Source organism: Scyliorhinus canicula, chromosome 5, assembly GCF_902713615.1.
Source record: "Scyliorhinus canicula chromosome 5, sScyCan1.1, whole genome shotgun sequence".
NCBI classification, from domain to species: Eukaryota; Metazoa; Chordata; class Chondrichthyes; order Carcharhiniformes; family Scyliorhinidae; genus Scyliorhinus; species Scyliorhinus canicula.
In genome coordinates this window covers 76116166-76124471 of record NC_052150.1, presented here as the reverse complement: position 1 = coordinate 76124471, position 8306 = coordinate 76116166, and the positions used below count along the sequence as shown (strand labels likewise).

Here is an 8306-nt window from a genome sequence, read left to right as displayed (position 1 = left end):
ACAGTGACCAAGCTGGGAATTGAACCCTGGCGCTTTGAAGCAACAGTGCTAACCACTGTGCTACCGTGCCACCCTATCTTGCCCTTGTGTATTTATAAAACACCTTTGGATTTTCGTTTAATTTACCTGCCAGTGTTTTTTCATGCCTCCTCTTCACTCTCCTAATTTCGTTTTAAGTAAGCTCTTGCACTCTCTATACTCCTACAGGACTTCCACTATTTTGAGCCCTCAGTATCTGCCATAAGCCTGCCTTTTGTTTCCTTAACCAACCCTGGATATCCCTCATCATCCAGAGTCCTCTGGACTTGTTGCTCTCACCCTTCACTTTTACCTGACGACGTTAGCCCTGGGCACTCTCTGTTTCTTTAATGAATCCCACTGCTCTGATGTAGATTTTCCTACAAGTAGCTGCTCCCAGTCGACTTTGGCTAGATTCTGCCTGATCCTATTAAAAACTGGCCTTCCCCCAATTCAGAACCTTTATTTCCATCTTCATCTGAAATGCCTGCCCACTGAAAATAGGTCCAGCACCGCTCCGTCTCTTGTACGATTTTCTACATACTGCATAAAAAGCTCTCCTGGATACTTCCCTCTCTAAGCCGTTCATATTTTGACTTTCCCAGTTAATATTGGAGAAGTTAAGATCCCTTACTAGTATTACCCAGTTATTCTTGCATTTCTCAGATTTGTCTACATACCTGCCCTTCTATCACTACCTGATTTCTTGGGGATCTATAATACACTCCCAGCAATGTGACTGCCCCCTTTTTGTTTCTAAGTTATCCCATATAGTCTCATTTGAGGAACCTTCTAAGATATCATCCTCCTTACGACAGTAATTGACTCCTTGGTCAATATTGTGACACCACCCCCTCTTTTACACCTCATCCTGCCTTGCCTGAAAATTCTATACTCCAGAATATTGAGCTGCCAGTTTTGCCGCACCCTCAACCTTGTCTCTGTGATAGCAATAATATCATATTCCCCTATGTTAATCAATATCCTCAACTCATCTGCCTTACTAACAAGACTCCTTGCATTAAAATAAATGCCAACCATCCTTGCCACACTTTGTGCGAGAATCAAATTGAGGTTTTGTTCGATGGTGGTTCCGGATCACCCTCTATAAAAGTCAGGAATTCCAATATTCTTGATGATTGCCTCTGCATCTTCATATGTAAGTGGAGAGAAATCCGAAGGTACCTAGGGAAGAGTGTCCTAATCCTCGCTGAAACGTTCAACTGGTGTAAAATCATCTTCTAGGCTGTAAATCAAAACAGATATGGGTGGATAAGGTGAACTGGCGGCAGCAGTCTCACTTGTCACATCCAACCTCGCCTCCAGCCAGAGGAATTTGAAGATGGTGTATGAAATGGTCCTAGTATGAGACCAATATCATCGCTACAGATGCATGAAGGAGCAATAACAGTAGGTGCTTGTGGGAAAATTCCAAAGAGATTTTGATGAATGAAGAGATCAGTAAAGGCTGGGGCCATCGCAAATGTGAACTGAAGTGGTCACCAAAGAAGCGTAACTGATCGGACTCAGATTAGGGAGGAGATGACCATGACAATACTTGAGCCCGTCAGGGACTGCAACATGGTGGTATAACATAAAGAGCATAATAATAATAATAATCACTTATTGTCACAAGTAGACTTCAATGCAGTTACAGTGAAAAGCCCCTAGTCGCCACATTCCGGCGCCTGTTCGGGAAGGCTGGTACGGGAATTGAACCAACGCTGCTGCCATTGTTCTGCAGCTGTACTGTTCTATGTTCTAAACCAGCTGTTTAGCCCACTGTGCTAAACCAGCCCCTAATGATATGCACACATGACATGGGTAGCCCGTGTACCTCAAAAGAGGTGCCATGTCTCCTCGGTGCAGTAAAATAGGTTGTAAGTGGCCTCGTTGATTACAGTGTGGAATTTCCATAGAAGTTCAAAGGGATCCTTCTTTGTGAAGGCCAATAATCCTATAGGGATTCCTATCTGATCGTTGATGAAGCATCATTTGGAAGATGTCACATGCCATAGGGGCTAGGCGAAATCTAAAGTGCGGAGGGATTTCTGGGTCGGCAGAGTCAATTAGCTGGTATTTTGTACACATGTCCTCATGTCTGGAAAGGCAATCGCGCAAACAAAATGATTCCCGTTGATGATCAGTGTCCTGTATCAATAAAGAATTGCAAGTGCTCGGCCCAGTGCTGAAGACTGTAAATACTGAGGACATGATGAGGATTTATCTGCGCAGGAAGGAAATGAGTAAAATTAAACAAACTTTCGCCGATAGGCAGAGCGTAATGTAGAATAGTCATTAAAGTTCTGAAGAATACTGTAAAATAGGAAATAATATCATGAACGGTGTGTGTAATTTCTTGAAAAATGGAACCCATTGCGGGAAAAACATCTTGAGCAGCAAAACCAAGAGCGTGTATCTACTTCGGACAGGATCAAAAACTGAACTTGGGATAATAAATGTTTGGCATGCCTGATGTGCTCAGTCACTTTAAAGTTAGTGAAAGTGATTGCAAGGCGAGTATGAAACGTGTGTGTCAGGAGAGCGGTCAGTGTAGAAACCCTAATGGTGAATGCCAGGGATATGGGGATTGCTGTTCTTTGTCTGCGGTCTTTCTTAAGGCCTGTGGTAGTCACCACTGATGTATATATTAAGTGATTTGCGGTAAGGCCCTGTACTACAGGTACGGGGGTAGTTCCCTGCCTGCTGGCTCCGCCCAGTAGGTGGAGTATAAATATGTGTGCTCCCTGTACAGCAGCCATTTCGCTAGCTGCTGTAGGAGGCCACACATCTTAGTGTATTAAAGCCTCGATTACATCCAACTCTCATCTTTGTGTAATTGATCTTACGTCAAGGCCATAGCCACAGCAGATTACATCCTCATGCGGAATCAACATCCATGACCCTGGGGCAAGGTGACAGTCGTCGCATTATTCAGAGGTGAGTATTGCTACTGATCCATTGCCCAGAATGTGAATTTGAGAGAGTTTTTCTAAGGTTGGGGGTGTAGTCACTGAACAGGATGCATTCCTACAATCATGGTGGTTTTGCCGATCAAAACACAGGCTTAGGGTTGTCCCTGTACATATGTCAGCGGAAAAATATTCTAATGGTGGTAGAGAACTTCTATTCAGTCCAGCCTGACCGAGTAAAGTGTACAGTGTGTGAACTTGCACATGTGCTTTTACATTTTCTGTGGAAGCAATTTGAGCTGGGCGTGGTCAGAAATAACATTGGTCTGGTTGTATACTTGGCAGGACACCATTAAAGAAATTCTCCATACTCTATATTTGAACCACCACAGGAAAAAAGGAGATGCAACTTCAAATTATTATTTGAAAACTGAGAGTCCCAAGATTCAAACATTAACAAAGCATTAGAAGGAACTTTAACAGCACGGTGGTGCAGTGGTTAGCATTGCTGCCTCGCGGCGCCAGGTTTGATCCCGGCTCTCGGTCACTGTCCGTGTGGAGTTTGCACATTCTCCCCGTGTCTGTGTGGGTTTCGCCCCCACAACCCAAAGATGTGCAGGCTAGGTGGATTGGCCATGCTAAATTGCCCCTTAATTGGGAAAAATAAATTAGATAATATAAATTTTTAAAAATAAATGTAAAAAAATGGTTTGTGTTGTTCAATTTCGCTCACTCTGAATAACATGACCCAAGAAGTGGATTTCTGCAGTGTCTTTAACTGCTGAATAGTAGTGAAAAATTTTAATATGGCGGAAACACGAGGATCTGGCCGTTCTCCTTTGCCTATTTGATGTAGGGTGTTTTTTATTTTTTTTTTTAGTAAACAATTTTAATGAGGTATTTTTGGCATTACAAACAACCACAGTATAAAAACAATGTACAAACAACAAGAAACATAGTGCAATCACCGACTCCCATCCCACCAAGACCCGCCTAATTGACCCCCTATTCTACACGACCCTAAACCCTGCTGACGATTAATTCTCCGCGAAGAAGTTGATGAATGGTTGCCACCTCCGGGCAAACCCTAACAGTGACCCTCTCAAGGCGAACTTAATCTTCTCTCAGCCGAGTAAGCTCACCATGTCAGTTAGACAGGTCTCCGGCTTCGGGGGCTTTTAGTCCCTCCAAGCTAGCAGTATCCAGCTCCGGGCTACCAAGGAAGTAAAAGCCAGATCTACCTCTCTCCTCCTGGATTCCCAGGTCTTCCGACACTCCAAAAAATCGCCACCTCTGGACTCATTGCCACCCTTGTTTTCAAAACTTTGGACATGAGGTCCGCAAACCCCTGCCAATATCCCCTAAGTTTTGGACACGCCCAGAACATGTGAACATGGTTCGCTGGTCTTCCCGCACATTTTACATACCTGTCCTTCACCCCAAAGAATCTACTCATCCGGGCCACTGTCATGTGGGCCCGGTGGACCACCTGGAATTGTATCAAGCTGAGCCTGGCGCATGTTGCAGTTGCTTTGACTCTGTTCAACGTGTCAGCCCATAAACCATCCTCCATCTCACCACCAAGCTCCTCCTCCCACGTACGCTACAGCTCCTCGGTCTGCGTCTCCTCTGCCCCTATAAGTTTTTTGTAAATGTCCGAGACGCTCCCCTCTCCCACCCATCCCCGAGACACTACCCTATCCTGGATCCCCCTCAGTGGCAGGAGTGGGAAGGATGCTACCTGCCTGTGCAGGAAGTCCTGCAGCTGTAAATATCTAAACTCGTTCCCCCTTGCCAGTCTAAACTTCTCCTCCAGCGCCCTCAAGCTAGGGAAGCTCCCCTCTAAGAACAGGTCCCCCATCCTCTTAATTCCCGCCCTTCGCCATACTCGAAACCCTCCATCCAAGCTCCCCGGGGAAAACCGATGGTTCTCACATATTGGGGACCAGACCGATGCTCCCACTGCACACACGTACCCCCTCCACTGACCCTAGATCATCAAGGCCGCCACGACCACAGGGTTGGTGGAGTACCTCACCGGCGGAAACGGCAGAGGTGCTGTTATCAACGCCCCAAACTGGTGCCCCTACATGAAGCTGTCTCCGTCCGCTCCCAAACCCACCACGCCCCCACCACCCACTTCCTTATCATGGCTATGTTAGCCGCCCAGTAATAATTACTGAAATTCGGTAGGGCAAGCCTCCCCTCCCCCCGATTCCGCTCAAGTATCGCCTTCTTCACCTGCCCAGACAAAGCCCAGGATGATTTTGTTAACCCTCTTAAAAAAGGACCATGGGATGAAAATTGGGAGACATTGAAATACAAATAAAAATCTCGACAGGACTGTCATTTTGCCTGTCTGCACTCTCCCAGCCAACGACAGTGGTAGCGCATACCATCTCCAAAACTTGGCCCTCATCTGTTCAAGCAATCGGGACAAGTTCAACTTGTGTAACCGGCCCCAGTCGCGCGCCACTTGTATCCATAAGTACCCGAAACTGTCCCCTACTAACCTAAATGGCAGCTCCCTCAGCCGACCCTCCTGGACCCCGCCTGGACTACAAACATCTCGTTCTTCGTCATATTCAGTTTATACCCAGAAAAGCGGCCAAATTTCCCCAAGATCGCCATAATTTCACCCATCCCTGCCCCTGGAACTGATACGTATAAGAGCAGGTCATCCACATACAGCGAGATCCTATGTTCCATTCCCCATAAAACCAACTCCTGGAAGCTCTCAGAGCAATTGCCAGCGGCTCTATAGCAAACACAAACAGCAGTGGGGAGAGGGGGCATCCCTGTCTTGTCCCCCGGTAGAGTCTAAAATAGTCCTAGGTCGTCCTATTCGTCCTTACACTAGCCTCTGGGGCCTGGTACAACAACCTAACCCAGTCCATAAAGCCCCTACCGAACCCAAATCGTCCCAGCACCTCCCATAGATAGTCCCACTCCACCTGGTCGAACGCCTTCTCTGCATCAATTGCCACAACTATCTCAACCCCCTACTCTCTGGGCGCATCATAATCACATTAAGCAACCTTTTTATATTGGCCACCAACTGCCTGCCCTTGACAAATCCAGTTTGGTCCTCCATAATCACCTCCGGCACACAATCTTCAATCCTGGAGGCCAACACTTTGGCCCGCAGCTTAGCGTCGACATTAAGCAGCGAGATCAGCGTATAGGACCCACACAGCTCCGGGTTTTTGTCCCGCTTCAATATTAACAAAATGGTGGCCTGTGACATAGTCGGGGGCAGCACCTCTCTATCCCTTGCCTCATTGAGAACCTTGACCAGCAGCCCTAAAATCCCCATGAATTTCTTGTAGAATTCCACCGGATACCCGTCCGGCCCCGGGGCTATACCCGACTGCATTGCCTTTAAGCGCTCAACTATTTCTTTGGCCCTAATCGGAGTCCCCAGCCCATTTACCAGCTCCCTGTCCACCCATGGGAAGGTCAGTCCGTCCAAAAAGCGCCTCTTCCCCTCAGGCCCCGTGGGGGGTTCTGAGCAATAGAGCCGACTATAAACGTCCCTGAACGCCCTGTTTAGCGCAGCCGAGTCCCCTACCAAATTCCCATCCCCATCAACCACCCTCTCAATTTCCCTGGCCGCCTCCCTCTTCCTAAGCTGCTGTGCCAGCATTCTGCTGGCCTTCTCCCCATGTTCGTAGAACGCAGCCCTCGCCTTCCAAAGCTGCTCCACTGCCCTACCTGTGGACAGCACCCCACACTCCGCCTGCAGCCTCTGACGTTCCCTTAAGAGCTCCACCCCCGGGGTGTTTTTAATTACTTCAGCCATAAGTTAACCTTGATGAGATCATTATTTGCCAATGTTTGATCTTGAGGCACCACAAGTGAGTCAGTGGTCAGACACGTCATTTTCGTGACATAGGAAGATATGTTTTGTAGATTCAAAGTGGTCTCACTTAACTAGTGGGAGAAGATTCTAAAAGCCTGTACGACTGAAAAAGTGGCTGATGCTAAAAGTTTTGTGATCTTCCAATGTACACTCATCAGGTTTGTGATACTGAAAAAAGGCCGAGAAGAAATGAAATGAAATGAAAATCGCTTATTGTCATAAGTAGGCTTCAATTAAGTTACTGTGAAAAGCCCCGAGTCGCCACATTCCGGCACCTGTTCGGGAGGCTGGTACGGGAATTGAACCTGCGCTGCTGGCCTGCCTTGGTCTGCTTTAAAAGCCAGCGATTTAAGGAACAGAAACTGTCTCATGTGACCCTGGCTAGATTCGATACTGGCCATCCACAAAAGCACGCAAGTCGAGGCAGAATCTAATTATCACTATATGGACTTTGTGATTATCCACTCCAAAGACTACAAGTATGTAACAAACTTCCAGAAACAGGTGTTCAACTTTGCAGCAGGACGAAGAACAGACAAAAGAAGTCATCAGACACCTTAATGAGCTGATGGTTGGTCAGACATAGGGAGTTTCAGAGGACAATGGGTCTTCATTGAATCACCATGGATAAGCCGTCTTTCCCATTAACAAGTTGGGGTCTGACTAGGAAAATGGCCAGTGGTGGGCGTATATCTATGACTCAATCCTAGCTCACCAGTATAAAGAAAGGAACATCGAACAGATCTTCAGCGATAACCTGGGAGTCCACCAGGCACAACCATCGCAAGAAGAAAGGGCCCTGGGTTTTTAACCCAGAGAAGACATCCACATCGAGTGATCATAGCCCAGTCAGCTTCCTTCACTAAGTACGGGAAAAACCCAAAGCTCAACTGTGAGTCTGAGTAATATTTTCTTCAGAGAATTGTGAATAAAATTGCGTTAAACTGTGAACCTGTTTTGTCCTTTGTTCATCTCGTAACTAAGGGCACCTGGGTAAAACCTTTGAGTAAGTAAACTGGTCGAACAGACGTCCGGTGGCGCTTGAGTGCGGGACAGCCGCATCGGGAAGAGCTCCCGCCGGTAGCCACGATTTGCGGCGCTTTCGGGGGTTCCCCCGACTTTTCAATACCCCCTCCCCCCCAACTATTGACGGCCGTGGGCAGCTAGCGGGGCCGGTTTGAAAGCCGGTGAAGAACCCCGCGCGGGTGTCGGGCGGCGGGTGCTGAGGAGTCGGGTCCAGCACGCGCTCGAAGGGCAGAGCAGCGGGGGCTGAGACGGCAGGCCCGAAGCCAGGGCGGGATGTAGAAGAGATGTCTCACGTCGGATGGCTCCCACCTAGAGTGTGCTAAGAAAATCCAGTCCCAGGGAAAGTCTGGAGGGATGCAAAAAAGAAGAGAAAGAAGGAGTTTGAAATAAGCTTGGTGAAAGTTTTTTTTCTCTCCCCCCCCCCCCCCCCCCCCCCCCCCCCACCTTTTTGAAAAATTGACTGTTTGATTTTCAAATGAAAAAACAGA

General features: G+C 47.5%; 1 long non-coding RNA gene across 1 annotated transcript; it reads left to right on the top strand.

Moving 5' to 3' along the window:
* The first annotated feature begins 2797 nt into the window (after positions 1–2797).
* LOC119965616 lies at positions 2798–7743 on the top strand. Its single transcript, XR_005460568.1, has 2 exons — positions 2798–2958; positions 6951–7743. It is a non-coding gene; the product is annotated as an uncharacterized LOC119965616 (long non-coding RNA).
* The last annotated feature ends 563 nt before the right edge of the window (positions 7744–8306 follow it).